This window comes from Heterocephalus glaber, unplaced genomic scaffold, assembly GCF_053883595.1.
Source record: "Heterocephalus glaber isolate CG9 unplaced genomic scaffold, H.glaber_assembly_v1.0 deba00000347, whole genome shotgun sequence".
In the NCBI taxonomy this organism is placed as follows: Eukaryota; Metazoa; Chordata; class Mammalia; order Rodentia; family Bathyergidae; genus Heterocephalus; species Heterocephalus glaber.
The window spans coordinates 45,232,866-45,253,793 of record NW_028258143.1 but is presented as its reverse complement, the minus strand read 5'-3'; the positions used below and the strand labels follow the sequence as shown (position 1 = coordinate 45,253,793).

The 20,928-nt window shown below is 36.0% G+C and overlaps 1 long non-coding RNA gene across 2 annotated transcripts in view; it reads right to left on the bottom strand.

Moving 5' to 3' along the window:
- LOC147829943 (uncharacterized) overlaps positions 1-16,266 on the bottom strand; it is a 38,847-nt gene extending 22,581 nt beyond the window's left edge. The window contains exons 1-4 of one of the 2 annotated variants that reach the window (XR_015446751.1): positions 16,071-16,266; positions 11,205-11,302; positions 9,087-9,492; positions 5,401-5,909 (exon numbers count right to left, since the gene is read on the bottom strand). This is a non-coding gene — a long non-coding RNA (uncharacterized LOC147829943). The remainder of the gene's footprint in view (positions 1-5,400; positions 5,910-9,086; positions 9,493-11,204; positions 11,303-16,070) is intronic. The other variant, XR_015446753.1, reaches the window with a different exon arrangement.
- Between the last annotated feature and the right edge of the window lie 4,662 nt (positions 16,267-20,928).

The window sequence follows — 20,928 nt, the reverse complement described above, 5'->3', positions numbered from 1 at the left end:
ATGGAAAAGGGATCCCTCAAGGATATAACTACAGGCTTCAACTTAAAAAAATAATGAGTTGGCCGCCACCTGCCTCACAACTGCAAGGTCCCCCCTACCAAAATAATAATAATAATAATAATAAGTTGAGTTGGTTATACAAAGAGGAAGGAAATGAATAGCTCAGGCAGAAGATACTAGATGTGTAAAAGTCCTGAGGCAGGAAGGAGTTGGCTACAGATGAGTAATGAAAAGAAGCTGGAGTTTGGCAATGAATGAGAAGAAGAGGACAGGTTCAGGCTCCAAGGTCTGGAAGGGGCTAGATCATGACAGCTCTTATAAGCTATGTAAAAAAATCAGGGTGATCAATAAGTAAAATAGTCCCATAGAAGAGAACAAGAAAGAGTAAAGCAAATATAAGAGACCCCGGGGCCGCAAAGCACAGCCTGGTTCCTTCAATCTCTCAACTTCACTTCCCCGCGACGCATGATCTCTTCTCTCCATCCTACCTTCCATTTTGCCACTAGTGCTATCTTTACAAATGCAGGTCTTACTATACTCCTTTTCTGTTTTAAAAATTCCGACAATTGTCCATGTCTTAAGGATGTGGTCTTCATATGTAATATAATTGTTAAAGCTCATTCTTTGGTACTCTATCCCATACACATCCTGCACTTTTAATTATGTCAGATGATTTACTCCCTTAAAACTGGCACGTCGTATCTCCTTGCTTTTTCCTGGGTCCTCTCTTTGTTATCTCTTCTCTATTTTGGGATTCCTCAGACCTCAAAGCTCACCTTAGCCATAAAGTCTTCTTCAACTATATTTTCCATAATCCAAGAGCACTATGTAATTTATACTTTTGAATATCATTTTTAATTGTATTTACGCATTTCTACCCTCCAAATTATGAGTCTTTTGTAGGCATTTCATATTCAATTCTTCACTGTACCTAGGTCATGATTTAGGTATTCAAAGATATTTAGTGAAAGAATAAGCAGATATATTACCTTTTGACTAAAATCATGACATTTTTAAAGCACTCCCCAAATTAATTCAAATTTTATATGTAATTATATTTAGTAGTTTTTTCCACTTAATTATCTAGTCATTCGAGTTATTCAGATATTATCTTTTTGTAAGAAGATCCAAATGTAACTTACTCCTGTTTACAGGCTGATGAAACTGATTTTAGAATATTTTGATGTTATAGGAATCTATGATACTTCATGAGATTTTTCACTTTTTAAATTGAACCTTTTCTTACCCACCCACTCCACACTTTGCTGGTGCCCACTGGCTGTAACATAACCAGACCCAGACCACTGGGAGTGTACTTAGGCCTGCTGCTGCCTTAAGGAAGACACTCGCAAGCATATGGACCAAGATTCTATCTCATTTTTGCAAAATTTCTACTACAAAATTTTTCTCTAGTCATAGCATCTAAATGACCCATTTTTGTGTGAGAAACTGCTTGCAGCTCCAGACTTTCTGCTGAAATAATGACTGCACCGCTATCACCTTGAGGCTTGTTGTTGATAAGAGGTTAGGATATGCATATGTGCCCCCACTTTCCACAGCCACTGCTGACATTTTCGGTTGATTTTCACAGAGAACTGCTCCAGACCTCACAGTTCTCCTTAGTGGAGAATTCCTTATAGCTGCTAATAATCAATTAAGGTTGGCATTTGAGATGTAACTTGACACCCTGGGCCAGATTGTTGGCCTCCTATACCTTTCATCTCAAAGAAACAGAAATAATCAAAGACAAGATTTTGAATTGTTAGATATCAGATAACAGGCCCAGAACTATGTAGGAACGACTATGTGCAGTATGAGTCAGTTCTCTTGGCTTCATTGAGTGTAATTAGAAGCTATAGGATATTCTTTTAAATAAAAAGGGTATTTTTTCATTTTCTAACCCAAATTCAGTATCAAACAAAGACAAGACCTTATTGTTTGCATTGTTTAATTGTACTTCCATTGGTTATGCAATCTATGTTGAATCTATAAATCAAAATTAGAAGGTCTCATATTTAGCAATGGTTAAGGAAGAATTTTACAAGTTTCTGTCATTAAAATAATAGAACAAGTATTTCTTATGATCTGCTTGTGGCCTTCTGGGGTATATGCAACCAGTTTAAACATCTAGAAGCATTAAATTTAGCTACCATAATTTTGTATTTCATATTGTATTTAATAATCTCTTCAGAAAACACTATTTTCAAACAAAGAATAGTCAGAGACTCAAAATGACTGTTAAAACCAGATAATTTTTGAATACAGGCTAAGTTTATAGTCCTTTAAAATAAATGAGCAATAAAATGGGCTTTGCTATTTGGCCTAGTTTCTTTCAGGGAAGTGACTGAATGAAACTTCATATATATCAAGTTTTGATCAGTGTGACAGATAACCTCAAACATGAGAAAAACCTCTTCGTATATCACTATCTAACTATACTTTCTGACTTTACAAAAGAAATCATAGATTAGGAATTGTTGAGTGGCCTCATGAAATATGAAAGATTTTTAAAAATCATCTTGTTAGAGAAAAAATAATTTTGAGAAGGTAATTATCTTATCTCTTCTTCCACTTAATCCTAGCATTAGTCTAGAACTGCACTTCCAAGATGGTAGCTAAGACCCATATGTGGCCATTTAGTACTCGAAATGTGTTCAAGTCATACTAAGCACCTATAAGAGCTTCTTAATTTGCAATAGGGTTGTCCAGTGGCCCCATTTGTCTGGGACTGAAGGGTTCCTTGAACATAAGACTTTCAATACAAATACTAGAAATTTCCATGGAAAATTAAGACCCATTATATGTGCATTAAATATTATTCCCCCCATTTACATCTGGAAAAAATGAAGGTTCAGAGAGCCTCAGTTATCGTCCAAATTCATTGTGTCTGGTCTATATTCTTAAACAATATACTACACTCTTTCTGTCAGAAAAATGTCTATTGTTTTATATTCTTTTCTGTAATTTACACCTATAAGAGATGTAATAATATAAAGTGTTATTTCTAATTCTGTAAAGAGAAATAGCTAACATGTATGTGTATTATTTATTTAATTTCTACTTTCTATGAAATAGATACTATCATTACTCTCATTTTACATATCAGGAAACTAAAGCATGGATGACTTTGGCATGGAAACAAATTTTCAGTACCTGAATTTAACCAAGACTATCTTGGCTATAGAACCGTGTTGCTAAGGGAGCCTTTATGAATAGGATTTTATTATGTTTCAAATTTCATGGAATCAATGAATTTGGAATCCACAAAAGGTATGGGAAAGACTCTAAATATTTTTATCGTTTTTAAATTCTTAATTGTGATCTGTCCTTTTGTTTGCTGATGTTACTCTGCAAAGCATGTAGGTGATATATTTTCTGAGAATAATGTTCATGTAAAATGTAATTTTTGCTCCCCTATTCATGACAGAAACCTTATTGTATGTAAAATCCTTAGGTTACAAGATCAACATTTTCCTCTAAATTTTATAAAAAATCAGTAAAATCTGGTTGTTTTGTTATCTTCCTGCATATAGAGAGGAATCAACAGCTGTCATTGCAGTCTTCTGTTACAAAGAGGCTGCTTTTTTTGATCTCAGTGCTTTTCTAAGAAAGTCTTAGTTCAAAAAAAAGGAAAGTCTTAGTTCATTGGAATTTAAAAAAATATTCCCAAGATATGTCTAACTAAAAGTTTCTTCATATTACTTTTTGTCTGAACATAGGTAGTCCTTCAACTAGCACTATTGATTCCGGAAATTTTTCATCAGCTACATCTTGAATTTGTACTTCTGACCCAATTATTCTTGTCTGTTTTTCACAGTAATTTTGAGATTCATTTTCACTTTTTGAATCTCATATCTATGATTTTTGCCTACATATTTTCTTTTATTATTGTGCCTTTTTCTCTATATTTTGAGAAAGCTTTCTTTCATTGTATTACTGATTCAATTTTCTGCAGTGTCAATTCTATCTTTTAGCATCACCCATGTCAGTTATAATTCACATAATGAATTTCTGCTCCTTAGAATTCCTTTTAATTCCATGATTATCCCTTTTTTTGAATCCTACTGTCTTCTCAGCTCTTAGCACAGAAAAGAAAGAAAAGTCTTTTGGTATCGTATCAGATGTGTCCATCATGGGACTACCTCCCCTCAATTTTTCATATTCTTTGTAGTAAAATGGTTTTTGATTACTCCACATTACCTAATTCAGTGCTATCCAGAATGACTCTCAACACTTACAGATACCAAATATTTAGAAAGTAAATGAGCAAAATAACATTTCCTACTTGCCCTGATATATAAATTCCTATTATTGATATAGGGGGAAGAGATGTAACTCCCAAACCTGCTAGATATCTGAAACTCAAGTTTGTGTTCTCTAAAATCGAAGAATGAATACTAGGAACAACAGAGGTTAAGAGTAGGAAAAATTTGTTGGGAGAAAGAAAGCTTCTGCCTAAGAGGGACAGAGGGGGACTGGAAAGTGGGTTGCCCACTCACCCCACTTTTCAAAGATGTTTTATACAGCAAAGCCATGTGGTGAGGCAGGTACAAAGTGAGACAAACTATCAGACCCAATGGAAATTTACAAAGTAGGCATGAGGTGGGACAAAACCATGACCAACCAACAAGATTACAAGTACAGTCACCCAGCTAATATTGATTAAACGGGGATCAAACGAAAAAACAAGTCACATAGTGGGAATTTCCCATTTAGAATATCAATCACTGCTGTCTATCTCTAGGGGAAGTCGTACCTCTTTTTCTTTTTATAATGCTAACCAGTGAATGTGCCTCAATTGTTCTCCATGTTGGTTCCTTGCTGTATTGGCTCCTGGAGGGCTGGCACCTTAAGGGAGGCCCTGTCTACCTGCCAACAAGATATCTAATTAACTTACTTATCTATAATATTATGATCTACAATGTTGTGGCAAGTAAATAAACAACTTGCAACATTTAATCCACTGAAGTTTCTCTGCACTGAAGTGGAACCTCCTACTACCTACAACTCACTGGCTCCCCAATCCTCTTTATAGTGGGATTGGAAACACTAGAAGTCATACAAAGCCCTGACACCATGCTACTGGGCACTGATGCAACTTACTACTGCCAGTAAATACACCACCTTCCTTCTCCCTAATATCCTTTCAATGTGGACTGCTTTGATAGTTGCCCTTCCCACTCTGTGTGTGACGGGGTGGAGGAGGAAGTGCTCGGGAGATACTGAAAAATCCAGGAAGAGATCCGAAAATAACAGTCGTTTTGCTCCAGGTTTTTGTGGGTCAGTTTCTCTGAACTCTATATCTGGAGGAGAAAGTCTGCTGACAAGGACACCAAAAAGACCATTTTCCTCCTTTTAAGTTGATAAAATAAAAACAGCCAAAAATTAGGAGCCTATTACCTGCACTTTAAAATATCTTTTCATGGTTATTGCAGTTAATGAAAATTCCTCTCCAGCTCTGCTAATAGGTTGTCAGTTTCATCTTCTTGTGAGCATTCTTCATTACTGATCTCTTCGTATGTACTGAGAAGTCAAGAAAGGCTGCAGTGAGAAGTAGCTGGAGACCTTTTCAACAAGAACTCAGTAGACTATCTTTAGTTCAACCAGGTTTGTATGGCTAGTGTTGTTAAATGTTTCTGGTACTAAATATAAAATACTTTTCATTTAACTTCATGATTTTTATTAGTCTTTGAAGTCCCAAAGACTAACAGCTCACATTTCTTTTGATCTTTGTGTTGCTGCATAGTGATTCTTTGCACATGCTGGACTAGATAATTTACATATCAACCTAAATAGTATCAAAGATTCAGGAAGCACTTTGAGTGTTGTACAGGCAGTTTATCAGACGTAGCAGGGCTGCTTTTGGTTTTGACACCTCCGTTGAGTTACTTCATATGTAATTGGGTTACCTGAAATTCATAATAGTGACATTTAATTCTACTGGTGTTTCTAAAAAGACAGTCAAATCAAAATAACTATCTTCTACTTTAAAATATATTTTTCCCATCACTATTAAATTTGACCCAATAATGTTAAGCCATCATGGACAAAGTTATCATAAGCAGACTTCAGGAGTCTATTTTGCATTGGCAGGAGATGGCCTAGCATGACATTTCCATCTCTGCTATTATAAATAAAATATTTGCATTAACAATATTATATATTCCAATTCAAAAGCAAATTTCATTTAAAGATTGTCATAATTGGAGGTTCAGTGCCATATACAACTCCAATTTCCTTCATATCCTCTACAATTCTGCCTAAATGCTATTTCTAAATGCTACTGTACTTTTTCCTAATTCAACTCTATTTACAACACTGTAATCCTAATGATCCTCTGATGAAACCTCTCTCTTGAGAATTATGTTCAAACATTTAACTTTGAATACTCAGCTTATTATTTAAAGATCTTTTCCTCCAAAAATCATTCTCCTGTGATGCCCTCCAACCATAATACTAAATGGCATTTTCTCCAACTTTTCATTTCAAGAGTATCACATTTCCATTAATTGAATGGCCAATACCTCACACAGGAACACAACATATATCAAAATGATCTATGAGAAAGCTTTAATTCTTTTTCTGTTAATTAAATTGATTGGTGCATAAGTGAACTTAAAAGAAAAAGCAAAAGAGCATGGATGAATTGTAGTCAGTAGCACTATAATCTATCTTCTGAATAAACAGAATGAAAATTCAAATGCTTTGTGTACTATGCTTACTGGAGGAGATTTATTGCCAGTAAAATCATTATGATCATTGTAAGTTCAAAATTTTTCTAGCTATACTTTAGAAAACTGACAAATTTTATATGCCTATTATTACACTAAACAGCCCAAGAGACTGAATAAATAAATTTTAAACAGCATAGTCATAGCAAATGTCTGAATTTAGTTCAAAGACTTATTTTTTTGAAGCCTTTCTCTGATGATATCTGTAGTTGATATATGGCATTATATACTTAGAAAAATAATGAAAAAAATGAAAAATAAGATCAGTGCATTGAGATAATTATGGCACATAACTAAGCTATGAATTAATACAGGTAAGACTATAAACAAAGTTCTCAGTGCAATAATACATTTGTATTATTCACATATTTTTCTTCAATTATATATGTATCGATGAATCTGCGTAACTTTTATATCTTATAATCTTTTACAATGTGTTTAAGTCTGTTATATGGTTAACTAATAATTTCTATGGCAATGAGGTGGAAGGCTGTCCTGCATTTGTAAGCTTCATACAAGCTTCTTACTTCTACCCAACATGCTCCTTGCTTGTCTCCCCCTACCTGGGAAATTGTAAAGTATGTCCCAATTGGTTTCGACTCATGTACTACTATTTCGAATTATGTACTTCAATATTTCTCAGAATAGTTATTGTTTCTATCATAAAAAACTGAGACAACTGATAGCTTATCAAGATTTCAAACATTAATTCTATGTAATGTTTCATGTTTTAGTGGCTCATTCAATTAGCAAACGAATTACTTTTACCATTAGACAATTAAAAAATTAAGATGTTTTGTGATTTGTAGAATTCTCACTGTAAATTTATAAACATACTTTTTATCAAATTCTTATTTGTACTTTCTTTTCAATATGTTATTAAGGATATGATTGAGTTTTAAATTTTTTACCTTTATTCTACTCAGAAAGTGTAATTTCTATGTTGTTTAACAATGGTGTGTAAAAATGTTGGAGAGAATACAAGACCATTATGTTTTGTATTAACCATGGCTTTTGTTTTCTGTATTTCTAGTCCTTTGAAATCTTGGGACCTTACTAACATTGGAAGGGACTATGCCTACAGACAGCAAACACCTTGCCACTGACACACTTTTCATATGCAATCAATCCATAGTCCACATTCCCAATTCCCTGGGTTCTCATCTTCTAGCTACTATCCCCCTGCTCTGATCACCCCAGAGTCAGATGCCAGACAAGTAAATGTAGATGCTACACCTCAGGGCCCACTGAAATTACTCAAACTAGCTGATCCTAACCCCAGTTTAACTTGCCATATCTGTTTCTTCCTGCAGAAACCACGATAAGCTACCTGCCTTCATTTCCCCTTCACTCTCTCTCACTGCAGACTGACCTTGGTACTTCCCCACTGGCGCTGCATGCCTTCCCCTCCCTGAGATCGCTATGAGTAATAAACTATCTTTTCACTGGCAATTGTCTCCTGAACTGTTGATTTCATCACACTTGAGTAATCAAATCTACTTTTCAAAACACAGTTCACCTTTGTGCAAGAAATTTTTGTTTGCAAAAATTCCAGTTGTTAAAACTGTAATACAAAATTTTTAAAGATCTTCAAGGGGCAAAGCATTTTGAGACTTAATTTATTGCCATTCAAAAGTTTAACAGCATTTGTAGTACTGACAAAACAACTGATTACAAATCTGTAGTAAAAGATACCATGTCCCCAATCTAATTTAGATTTCTAGAGTTTCTCCAGTAGTTTACAGTAAATGGGTCTGAGGAGATAGAATACATCTTTTCAGACCCCATGACAAATAGATGAGACCTAGAGTAGACATGAACTGCTAGCTACAAACACTGTTCTCAAGCTATCTCAAGTTTCTGTGTAAATATTATTATTCTCTGTCTGTGCACCACACTGAAAAGATTGAGAGCGCTATTTTAATAACCTTTTGGGCATTTGGATTATGGAGTTGTGCAAACGATACCAGAGGCTCCAGGGTATATTGCAAATTAAGAATTGATCCACAATGATATTTACTTACCAACTCAAATGCTTAATCAGATTTTTATATTCAATTTAAAATTTCTCAGTACTCCTTTTCAAATACAGGATAAACTGAAACTTGAAACTTTATCATGGCCTAAAGGGTTTTTATGATATTAGTTCTGTTTGTCTTTTCAGGTGTCTCCCAGCAAGTCCCAGCATCTACCCTCTACTTGACCCACACTGAACCTCCAACATTCCATAAACGCATCATGTTTTGGGTGTCTGTGCTGATCCATCTGCCTAGATGAACTGCTACCTTTGTTGGGCTTTTATAATCTTGTATATTATTCAAGAATCATTGCAAAAATAATTATCACCACACATACCTTCTGGGCAACACCAGCTCAGACATCTTGTACATCCTACCTCCATGTTCCTAGCAAAGTTCTCTAAGATCCCAGAAAGCCATGCTATGTGCAAACTTTTTTCTCAGAAATAACAGTGTACTAAAGGTATTAGTATGTAAATCTGTAGTTCCCAACAGAGAGTATATTCCTTATATGCAGCAAGTACATCTAACTCATTTTCTTTCCCTCAAAGGTCTTGGCAAGTAATGGGATAGTGGCTCTCTTTAGTCCCCTCATTGCAATCAATGGTGCTCCCATTCTTATTACTCCAGTCTTCCCTTTCAAACACTTGGAAGCCTCATTTTCTTTCACTCTTTTCTTTCATCACCACAGGTCTTGATGTTCCAGAGGCATGTGACTCATGATTACATTCCTGAGTTCTTTCCTAGAATAGAAATATTGGTATTTTAGAGGTCTTTTTTCTTTCTTACTTACTTACTTTCTTTCTTTCTTTTTTCTTTCTTTTTTTCTTTCTTTCTTTCTGTTTAATCTAGAAAGATATGACCCAGGATGCCAAATGGAAGTCCTGGATACAAAAGCAGAGATTAAGATAATGAAAGGGGTTGCATAGCTCAGTGGTAGAGCATGTGCTTAGCAAGCATAAGACCCTTGGTTAAAGCCCCATCATCCCTGCTCAAAAAAAGATAGTTTAAAAGGACAAAACACAATGAGACAAACAGATACAAGACAGTAAGAAGAGCATCTTTGTGGGATACTAGATGCTGATATGGGGAGTTGAACGCTACTGTGAACTAACCCTTTATTACTTATGCTGCTCACTTTGGAGTTCTATGGCTACCCATATATGTTGACTAATAAAGATGGAAATCAACAGATGTAAGCTACATGATAGAAGAAAACAGGAAGGAAGAAAATTTTAAAATTAAATGGCTCAGGGAATCCTTTCAATTTCACTAAACTTATTTAAGGATTCAAAAGTTTATAGACTTCTAATCAGAACTATTGGTGTTGAATGACATCATCTATCAGACTTGGAGAATCAAATTGGGTGAGGGAAGGGGCAAAAAACTTTGTGATGAATATAAGGATTTACTAAGGAAGTGGTACCCTCAACTTCATAAAACAAGTACCACTAGATGTAAAAGATTAGATAAACATAAAACATAATTGTAGTGGAGAACTTCAATATCTCACTATAAGAATAAATAAATCAATCAACTAGACAAAAAAATTCAATAAAGAAATATCAAAGTTGAACAAAACCTTCAAACAAATGGACTTAATAGATATCTACAGAGTGTTCTACCCAACAACAGAATACACATCTTTAGCTGTACAGGGCACCTTCTCCAGAATAGACGACATACTACTCAAGAAATCAACCTTAAGTAAATGTAAAGAATTGACATTATACCATGCATAGTATCAGACCATACAGCAACAAAATTAGAAATACACAACAAAAGAAAACACAGAAATTGTGCAAATGCATAGAAATTAAACAATACACTCTTAACTAAACAAGTGTTTACAGAAGAAATCAAGAAAGATATAAGACAATTTCTAGAACTAAATGATAATGCCAGTCCGACATTCCAGAAATTACAGGACATAATGAAAGCAGTCCTAAGAGAGAAGTTTATAGCTGTGAATGCTATCATCACAAAGACAAAGTGAGTCCAAATAACTAACCTAATCATGCACCGCAAGGTCCTAGAAAAACAAGAACAATCCAAATCCAAATCTAGTACAAGAAAGGAAATTATAAAGATCAGAAAAGAAATCAGTAAAATTGAGACCAAAGAAATCAATACAAAGAATTAATGAATCTAAAAATTGGTTCTTCAAAAAAATAAAGAAATGGATAAAACTTTAGCCAATCTAAGCAAATAATGAAAAGAAAGTCCCAAATCAATGCAGTTAGAACTGTAAAAGATGAAACGTAAAGAACACTGACAAACCTAAAAACAATATTAACAACTATTTCACAAAGCTGTACACCAATAAATTGGAAAATTCAAAAGAAATTAATAGATTCCTAAATACATATTAATTATCAAAATGAACCAAGAAGATTTAAAAACCCTGAGTATCCAATAAAAGACAATGAAATTGAAGCAGTGATAAGTAACTTACCAACTAAGAAAAGCCCAGGTCCAGTTGGGTTTGTTGCTGAATTCTACAAAAACTTCAGGGAAGATCTAACACCAATACTCCTCAAGATTTTAATGAAACTGAAAAGGAAGGAGGACTCTCATAGTTATTGCTGGAAGGTACCAGGAATCCAAAATCAGACAATAATCCAACCAAAAAAAGAGAACTATAGACCAAATGTAGTTCTTTAATGAATATAGACGCAAAGATTCTCAACAAGATATTGGCAGACAGAATGCAACAAATCATCAAAAAGATCATACTTTATGACCAAGTAGGCTTCTTCCCAGATAATCATCCCAGGATGGTTTAACATACACAAGTCAATAAATGTAATACATCACAAAGCAAGGACAAAATCACATGATCATTTCAATAGATGCAGAAGCAGCCCCTGGCAAAATCCAATGTCCTTTCACAATTAAAAGAAAAAAAAATCCCTGAAGAAAATAGGTATAGAAGGACCTTGTCTGATCTGACAAAAACCATTTGTGAAATCTACTACCAACATCATATTAAATAGTGAAAAACTGAAAGCTTTTCCTCTAAAATCGGGAACAATTCAAGTGATGACTACTATCACCACTCTCATTCAATATAGTACTCAAAATATTAACAAGAGCCATCAGTCAAAAGAAAGAAATAAAAAGGATATGTATAGGAAAGGAAGCAGTCAAATTATTATTATTTGTATATGACATAATCCTCTACAAAGAAGATCTCAAAAAATCTACCAAAAGGCTCCTAGAATTAATAACCAAATTCAGTAATGTAGCAGGATACAAAATCAACATATAAAAATCAGAAGCATTCTTGTACACTAATAATGAACCCATGAGAAAGAAATTAGGAAAAAATACCATTCACAATAGTAAGAAAAATTAAATACTTAGGAATTAACCTAACCAAGGAAGTAAAAGACCTCTACAACAAAAACTACAGTATTCTTAAAAAAGAAATTGAAGAAGACATCAAAAAATAGAAAAATATCCCATTTCTGGATAAGCAGACCAATAGAGACAAAATGGCAATACTTCCAAAATTGACACACAAATATTATGCAATTCCAATCAAAATTCCAAAGCATTCTTCACAGAACTGGAGAAAACAATCCTAAAAATTCACATGAACCAGAAGAGACTCAGAATAGCAACAGCAATGCTGGGTAAAAAGAACAAAGCAGGAGACATCACCATCCTAGGCCCAAAGTTTTATAACAAGGCTACTGTGATAAGAACAGTATGGTACTGACAGAACAACAGATATGAGAAACAACAGAACAGAATGGAGGCTGCAGAAACACCCCTAAGTACAATCAACTATTTAATCTGTTTTGTTTTGCTTTGCTTTGTTTTGTTTGAAACAGGGTCTCACTATGCAGTTCAGGCTGTCCTTGAACTCACTATGCAGCCCAGGATGGCCTCAAACTTAAGGCAATCCTCTTGCCTCAGCTTTCTGACTGTGGGGATTACAGGCTTACACCACCAAACCTGGCTCAACTTCCTGATCTTTGACAAAGGGGTCAAAAATATACACTGAAGGCAAGATAGCCACTTTAATCAATGGTATTGAGAGCTCTGGCTATCCACATGCTGAAGATTGAACCTAGACCCATACCTTTCACCATGTACTAAACTAAGATCAAAATGGATCAAAAACTAAATGTAAAAACAGAAACAACCTGATGGAAGACAAAATAGGCAAAACTCTTGAAGTCATAGGCATAGACAAGGACTTTCTGAACAGAATTCCAGTTGCACAGGAAATAATCCTGCAAATTAGCAAATAGAATCATATCAAATCAAAACAGTTCTGGACAGCAAAAGAAACAACCAACAGAGTGAAAAGACAACATACAGAATGAGAAAAGTTTATTTTGCCTGTGATTCCTCAGAGAACTCATATCTAAAATATATGAAGAACTCAAAAAAACATCAGAGCCCCCCCCAAAAAATAAAAGACCCAATCAAAAAATGGGCAAGCAAAATGAATAGGCACTTCACAGAAAAAGAAGTACAAATGGATAATGAATATATAAAGAAATGTTCAACATATCACTGACCATTAAAGAAATCCAAATTAAAACAATACTGAGATTCCATCTTATCCCAGAAAGAATGAGCATCATGAAGAAATCAAATAGTAACAAATGCTGGAGAGGTTGTGGAGGCCGGAAGGAAGCAGGAACCCTTTTACACTGCTGCTGGGAATGTAAACTAGTACAACCACTATTGAAATCAGTGTATGAAGATTCCTCCAATCTCTGAAACTCCATTTGACACAGCTATCCCCCTTCTAGGTATCTTCTCAAGAGTTAAAGCCAATGTATTACAAGGATACATGTACATCTATGTTCATAGCAGCATAATTTATAACAGCTGTATCTTGGAAACAGCATATATGTGCATCAACAGATAAATGGATAAAGAAAATGTGGTATTTATACACAATGGAGTACTACTCTGCCACAAAGAAAAATAAACTTGAGACATCTGTAGGAAAATGCATACACCTTGAGATTATACTGTTACGTGAAGTAAATCAGACACACAAGCTTCAACATCCCATGATTTCTCTTATATAAGAAACCCAAGGTATAAATAAAGAGCAAAATAAAAAATAGTAAGAGATAGGGAGATAGATCTTTCTCAAAGGTGAAGAGATAGAGGAAGATGGAGGAGGAAAGGAAGGAGAAGAGGAACAGGAGACTAAAAGAATCATGCACTTGTAACAACTCCCCTCAAGGAACGTAAACATGTCCTACACACATTTACTAAAAAAAAATGAAGAAAAAATGAACAGTTAAAAGAAGAAATAATTAGAACAGAATTCCAAAGCTCCCTCATAAAATAATTTTAAAATTCTGTATTTATAAATTCCAATCCTTGAGAAGCTTTTTTAAAAAAAGAACTGCTACAATGTAACTGTGTTAATTTGGTCAAAAGCATCCAAAAATCTGTGACAAGATGAGGAATAAACAAATTGCAAATTTGGCTCCCTAAACTGAACAAGAATTTAAAACACGAAGAGTTGTTAAAAGGTTAATGCAAAAAGCTCTTATAGTCTGAATGTATTTTGAAATAGAAATAATTATAAAATATAATTATAAAATAGAAATAATTATAAAAATAATTATTCCAATTGATTTCTAAATTTTAGAGTCTAGCAAATCATGTGTAGGGTTTTCAGATGTATACAAATAGAATGCCCTGTCTACATTTTGTCTTTAAAACTAGATTATTTATATAGTATATCCTTGAATTAACAATCCTTTATATCTTATCATTACATTTTATCATTATGTAATACATACTAAAAGCTGCTTAAAGCTGCAGGTCTATAGTAATTTTTCAAATGGAAATTAATTCAGCATTCCAAGGAAATACTATCACAAACAATGCCCTACTGAATCTCATTAAATCAAATTGGAAAGGCATATGGGCAGAAAGGTAAAAAATAAATCTATAAGAAGTATATTGCTTTGCAGAAAAAGAGAGAGGAGTTATACTATGGTTGCTAAGTGATGAGGTGTTTTTTTTTAAGTAGAAATTATTCGTCTCCCTTGTAGGGTAAGGCAGTTTTGAGGGCTAGAGCTAAATACTGTTTGCATATGGTCCAATTTATACTAACTACATTTCCCTCAGCAAGACCTCCCTCCATCTTTGAAGAGGGAGAGGAGCTTTCACGGAGGAGCCATTGCCTAGCAACAAGATGCTAACAAGGCAGGCAGAGCCTCCTCTCTGGAAGGAGCTCCCCATCTCCCCACAGTGCTGCAGGCTTCAGTGACCTGCAGCACAGACAGATGCCCTTGAGAAAATTCCCTTTACCACCAGAAATCTACAAGAGAAGAGTTTGCTAAAATCTCTGTGAAGTCTAAGCTGCTTTTGTTTTTCAACAGATATGTTCTGTTCACTCTTTCATGCTTAGAACCACACAAAGCATTTTCACAAACATGCTTTGATTTCTTTTAAGTCCGCAGTTCCTGTCAGTACTGAGTCATATAACTGACCCTGACTGGCTGCAGACCTGAGATCTATGTGGTCTTACCTGTCAAATGTTTGCTGCGAAGAGTTCATCCTTCCTATGACCTCCACTGTGAATTCCCTATCCCCACCCTAAAATAGGTTGGGTGGAAAAATCTTTCAACTTCTTTGTAACAGTTTGAAAATTTTCTGTTCCTCACTCCCTATCCCCAACAGTACATAGGAGTAGGTGCTGGAGATGAAATTAAAAACAAGACAAAGATCCCACAGAAACCTATAAGGCACCACAGGAGTAAGAAGGAGAGGCATAGAACTGCCAAGAAAAGTGAGAGGCAGCGGGCAAAGCTGCCTGGAGGTGGTCCCTCTGCCCTGAAACCAGGAGCATGCAGACCCATTGTTCTTCTGGAAGGCTGGGAGGGTCTGGAAGTAAGCGAGGGAAGCGGGGCGGGGGGCTCTGGGCAGAGAAAACAAAGGCATTCTCGGGAGACAGGAAGCCTGGAGCCTGGGGAATACATCGTGCTCATCCTTGTAATTCAATAGTAATAATTATTGCACAATATTCAAATTAACTCCATAAATTTTTATTACAACCTAGATACAGCCAAAGACAGTGCATAAATGTAACACAAAGCTATTATTATTTCATTAGTCGTTCATTAAATAAAAAAATGCTTCTATGTGTATCAAAATAGGGTCCCAGGGCTTGGAGTATGTTCAGGATAATTATTTTTAAGAATATAGGGCAATGTACTGGAGTAATTACTAAATAATTCTTTGTCATGCTGTGACTACCCAGGAAAAATTAGGAAATGTATTCTGAGCAAAGCAGATACAACCTAGCAATACTGTATTCACAAGCACTTACCTATTCTTAGATGCAGATCTGATCTTTCTTTTAAAGGAGAACTGACAAATCAGTTGAATACGATTGTTTCAAAAAGATGAAGCATATGATTTAATCTTTGAAGGGATGTTTCTGAAAACACTAAGCCCAGCTTCAGTCTCCTCTAGATTGTTCAGGGCTTCCTACTCTGCCTCTCTGCTGCCCCCGTGTGAAATTAGAGAGTAGAGCATCACAGGAAATCGGGTCCACACACCATGCTGCAGTCCTCAGTGCGGAGCCAAGAAAATGGAGGGAAGACAACAAGCGCAAAGTCTCCTACAGATTACAGGAATTTGGACTTATGACTCAACCACTGTGAAGATGTCTTTGAACTGATATTTCCAGTCCTTGTTTCAAAGTCAGGAAAGGTTTTCCACCACCAGACGAGAGCTCAGATATAAATATAGATAGATAGAGACATAGATAAAGATATAGATATATGGAGGATGAGGAAGCACGATTTAATTGGCTAATTAAGGCTCCTTATACAATTACAGAACAATTATTGCTCCACCAAGAATTAAACCTTAGTGTATTTTTTTCCACCTTAGAAGTGTTGAGCCATTCTTTGCTAGTGGAGTGATGTACATCAGGGACTTCCTCTAACCTTCCAAGTTTACTGAAGCTAAATATACCTACTTCTTTTTAAAAGCTGTTTTTTACAAAGTTATATCACATGTAAAAAGTGAAGGAAAATTTTCATTTTTGAGCCAGATTTTCTAAAGTGCCCTTCGAACATGCCAGTTCTTTCTCTTTTTTTCATTCTGTTCTGTGGCTGAAAGATTGTAAGAAGTCCCAGCTTCATAATCACACTTCTGCAGATGATTTGCCAATGGTTCCCCAGCTTCTCTTGCATACTAGACATTCATCTTTGAATGACTCACCACCATCTTAAAAAAAAAAAAAAAAAAAAAAAAAGGCTATTTCCTCCTGCATCCAGTCTAGCTTTCATTCTGATTTTTTCAGTATTCTTAAGTAGTATCATTATTTTTTCAGGCTTAGCATTCACAAAAACTTTTTATTGAGTGCTCACAAGAGAAGCCAGGGCTTTGCTTCTCTCTAGCAAACATTCTGTCACTAACTATAACCCAGCCTTTAAGATGCTTTTTAAATCCCCTTGCCCCTTTTCTCTATAATCAGTTTCCAATTTTTCAATAATAGGAATCCTAGGTTTACAAAATGTTGGATATTCCTGGTGAACAGTAGATACTTAATGAAGATTAACAGAGTGAATGATTGGATGAGTGAAGAAGAAATGTCAGGCAAATAATCATAACGTTGAACAAAGAAAGGCTAAGAGGATAAGTGTGCTGGGGTGTAATTCAGAACAGGAAAACAAAAGAGAGACTTCCATGATGAAGTATTTTTCTTGCATGACAAAGTCTTTACTTTCACTTTTAAATGACTGTCAGTACACCAAATAATAACATGTAATGTATTCTTGAGTCCTACCATTTAATACATTTTTGGAGGGTTTTTTAGTTTTACTTTTAATTTCTGTTTTTGTTTTGGGTCTCACTATGTAGTCCAGGCCTGCCTGGAACTCATGCAGCCCAGTCTGGCCTCAAACTCATGGTCCTTTTGCCTCAGCCTCCTGAATCCTGGGATCACAATGTGTACCACCATACCTGACTCATTTAGTAATTTTGATCAAGATAAACCACGTGCAGCCCAAACACGTATACTAGTATTCACTGTTCTGACACTTAGAGTATACTACTTTAAGACCGGCTACTGTTTCATACAAACTTACAACTTTTTCATAGATAAAGCCCCTAACTTTCAATGAAGTGTAAGGGGAAAAAATTACTTATTCCTTTCTTCAAAGAACTGTGTTTTTTTTCCTGTGAGAAATAAGAAAGAAAAAAATCATCATTACTACACATTGCTTGAAGTAAAAGCATAAGAAAGAAGACAAAATATACTCATTACATTTCTAAGAAATATTAGGTTAAAAGGTGAAACCTTTGGATAAGTACTAAGTTTGTACAAAGAAACTAGTACGCTACTCTCAGAAAAGCAAAAGGGCTTGCTATATAACATAAAGTATATTGTATTTTATAAGAATAGAAGTCAACTTTGCTAAAGTTTCATATTCCATGAAAGTATCTACAATGCCAGTCTACTGAATAGGTGCTCCTTTCCTCTCCTATCCATTTATGCAGGAGTTTTCATGGATTTCTGGCCAGATATTGCAGGTAAAAGCCAAGCGGTTTCCAAGACTCCTTCCCTGTTCTTCCAGAAGTAGGCCTGAAGGAGGGCCATCTTCTTCTGGGTTTCCTATTTCACTGCTGCAGCTGCCATGGGATCCCAAAGCCACAGCTTCCTCTGGCTGGAACTGGCTCCCTCTGCTGGCCGTACTGTTCAATCTCAGCCTGAGCTACCTCTGGCTTACCTCTGGTTCTTTCCCTTGAGGGCCGGAACCACTTTCTCAGTGGTCAGCTTCTCCGCCTGCAAAGCTGCTGTGTCCCTTTCGACTGACTGGTCACGGCTGCGGCAACCCAGGTGCCAAGATGAGTGGCCCTAAATTCTTATGGCGGCCCTTTGGGTCAGCTGACCTGCCACTATGATGAAGTGATTTTTAAAACTAATGTCTGGAAGGTAAGAAATTGGTAATCAGTTGTAAAATGGAAGAAAGCACTTCTGGCAGAGAGAATGGTCTGTCCCTAACTTTGGTTAGGAAGGGTCTTTATATTTTCATAAAAACTGAAATATGGGCAAAGGAGCAAGGTGAGAAAGGCAATGACAAAGAAGTGGTCAGGTGGGGTGCCAGGCACCACTATTTCCCCATTGAGATGTTTCTAGGTTTTTCTGTTTCGTTTTCAGTTGGGTCTGGATGCTTTTCAATAGGAAATACAGGTGCCCTAGAGATTTGTAGGCAGGTAGGTTGACTGCCGGTCCCCACAGGGATCTGAGATTGAAACTAAGTCTTCCTGCCTGTGTGATCAGAGAGAAAAAGAGTTTAACCAGGGAAGTGACATATTCCGATTTAAGTTGATAAAATATAAAGCTCTTCGACAACGCAGTAAATGTAATCCAAGCTTTTTCACTGCAATTGTGTGGTGTCATGTTTTGTTGGGGTTAATGAGGCGATCTGAATGTGTGTATAGGGACAATAGGCAGCAAGTCGTGGGAGTCCAGAAGAGCTGCTCAGCTTCCTCCAGGTCAGGGTATTGTTCTTAATTTCAGTCTGGCACCACCTAGTGGCGATTGTCCATCCTAGGATAAGGAAGATTCCGAGTGCAGTAGCTGAGATTTCCAAAACAATAGGAGCAATACCAGGGACCTCTTGTTCTGATGGCACTGTGAAATTGGACTGGAAAGCCCTGTGAGAGTCAAAGTTCCTCATCCATTTCCCAAGCAAAGAATTCTTGAAATTTCTTCAGCGGGCCTACCATTCTAATCTTTGGGCCCCTCCAAGGAAAGATGAAAATTTTAATTCAGCTTTATTTGAGAATAGGGAAAGGACGGAGAACAGCAACTGGTTATCTAAGTTCTCTTAGTGACTGTGGTTGTGTGGGTTATTAAGGCAACACTCCAGCTGTTATGTGAAGAATGGATTGCAACTGAAAGAGGCTGTGTAGTTAGCAGATCACTGAGAAGCAACTGCAATAACTCAAATGAAAAATGAAAGCATTTTAGATTTAGATGGCAGCAGGAGGCTGGGCATGAGGATGCACACCTGTGATTCTAGCACTCTGGGAGGCTAAGGCAGGCCAATCACAAATTCAGACAGATCACAAGTTAGTGACTTAGCAAGACCTCCTCTCAAAATAAACAAAAACGCTTGGAGTGCAGAAAAAAAAAAAAGAGGGGGAGGCAGGGAACAAAGAGAAAAGAAAAGACTGGCAGCAGCAGAATTGAAGGTAAGAAGACAAATTTAAGATCCTTAGGAAGAATCATCTTCCTCACTGATGATGGGATAGTGGGAGAACAGCAAGTAAGTGCCAGAATAGGTCTGTGAGTGTCCAGATTTCTGATATGAAAAATGGCCCAATATTGACTTTTAATTCTTTTTTTTTTGTACCAGGGATCAAGCTAAGGACCTTGTGCTTGTGAGGCAGGTGGCAGAACCACTGAGCTACATCCCCTGCCCTTGACTATTAATTCTTGGGAAGAATAGATTTGGAAGAAAATAACTTGAATTTACTTTTGAACATGTTCCATTTAAAATCTTATGAAATTTCAAGGTGAGCTTCTTGCTTAAGCAAATGAGTATGGTGTCTAGAACTTACAGTGATCTGGCATGGACATTGAAATTTTGGACCTAAAGCTATAGAGATGGTAGTTTAAGAGGTCAGAAATAATTTGATCTCTTGTGAAAACAGAGTAGACAAAGAAAAAAGGACTAGGACTCAAGAATGAAGAGAATATAGTATTTTTTTCTTTTATTAAATTCTTTCCTCTAGCCCTCCCACTTCCTTCCCCTTTGGCCCTTTTCTTCCTATTTCACATTACCTATTATACATTTAGTCCTTATTTACACTTTCAGTTTCTCACACCAGAGAAACTATTCGGAATTTATTCATGTGTGTCCTATTTATTTCACTTAAGAGTATCGCCTCAATGTGCATCCACTTAGCTATAAATGTCTCTAATTTCTCATTTTTTATGGCTGAGTAGTACTCCATTTTATTTTAAAAAATCACATTTTCTTGATCCAGTCTCCAGTTGATGGGCATTTGGGCTGTTTCCAAGTTTTAGCTATTACAAACTGTGCAGCTATGAACATGGCTGCACATATATCACTGTGGTATGATTCTTTTAATTCTTTGGGGAAGATCCCCAGCAGTGGAACAGCAGGGTCAAATGGGATTTCCAGTCCTAGTTCTTTGAGGTA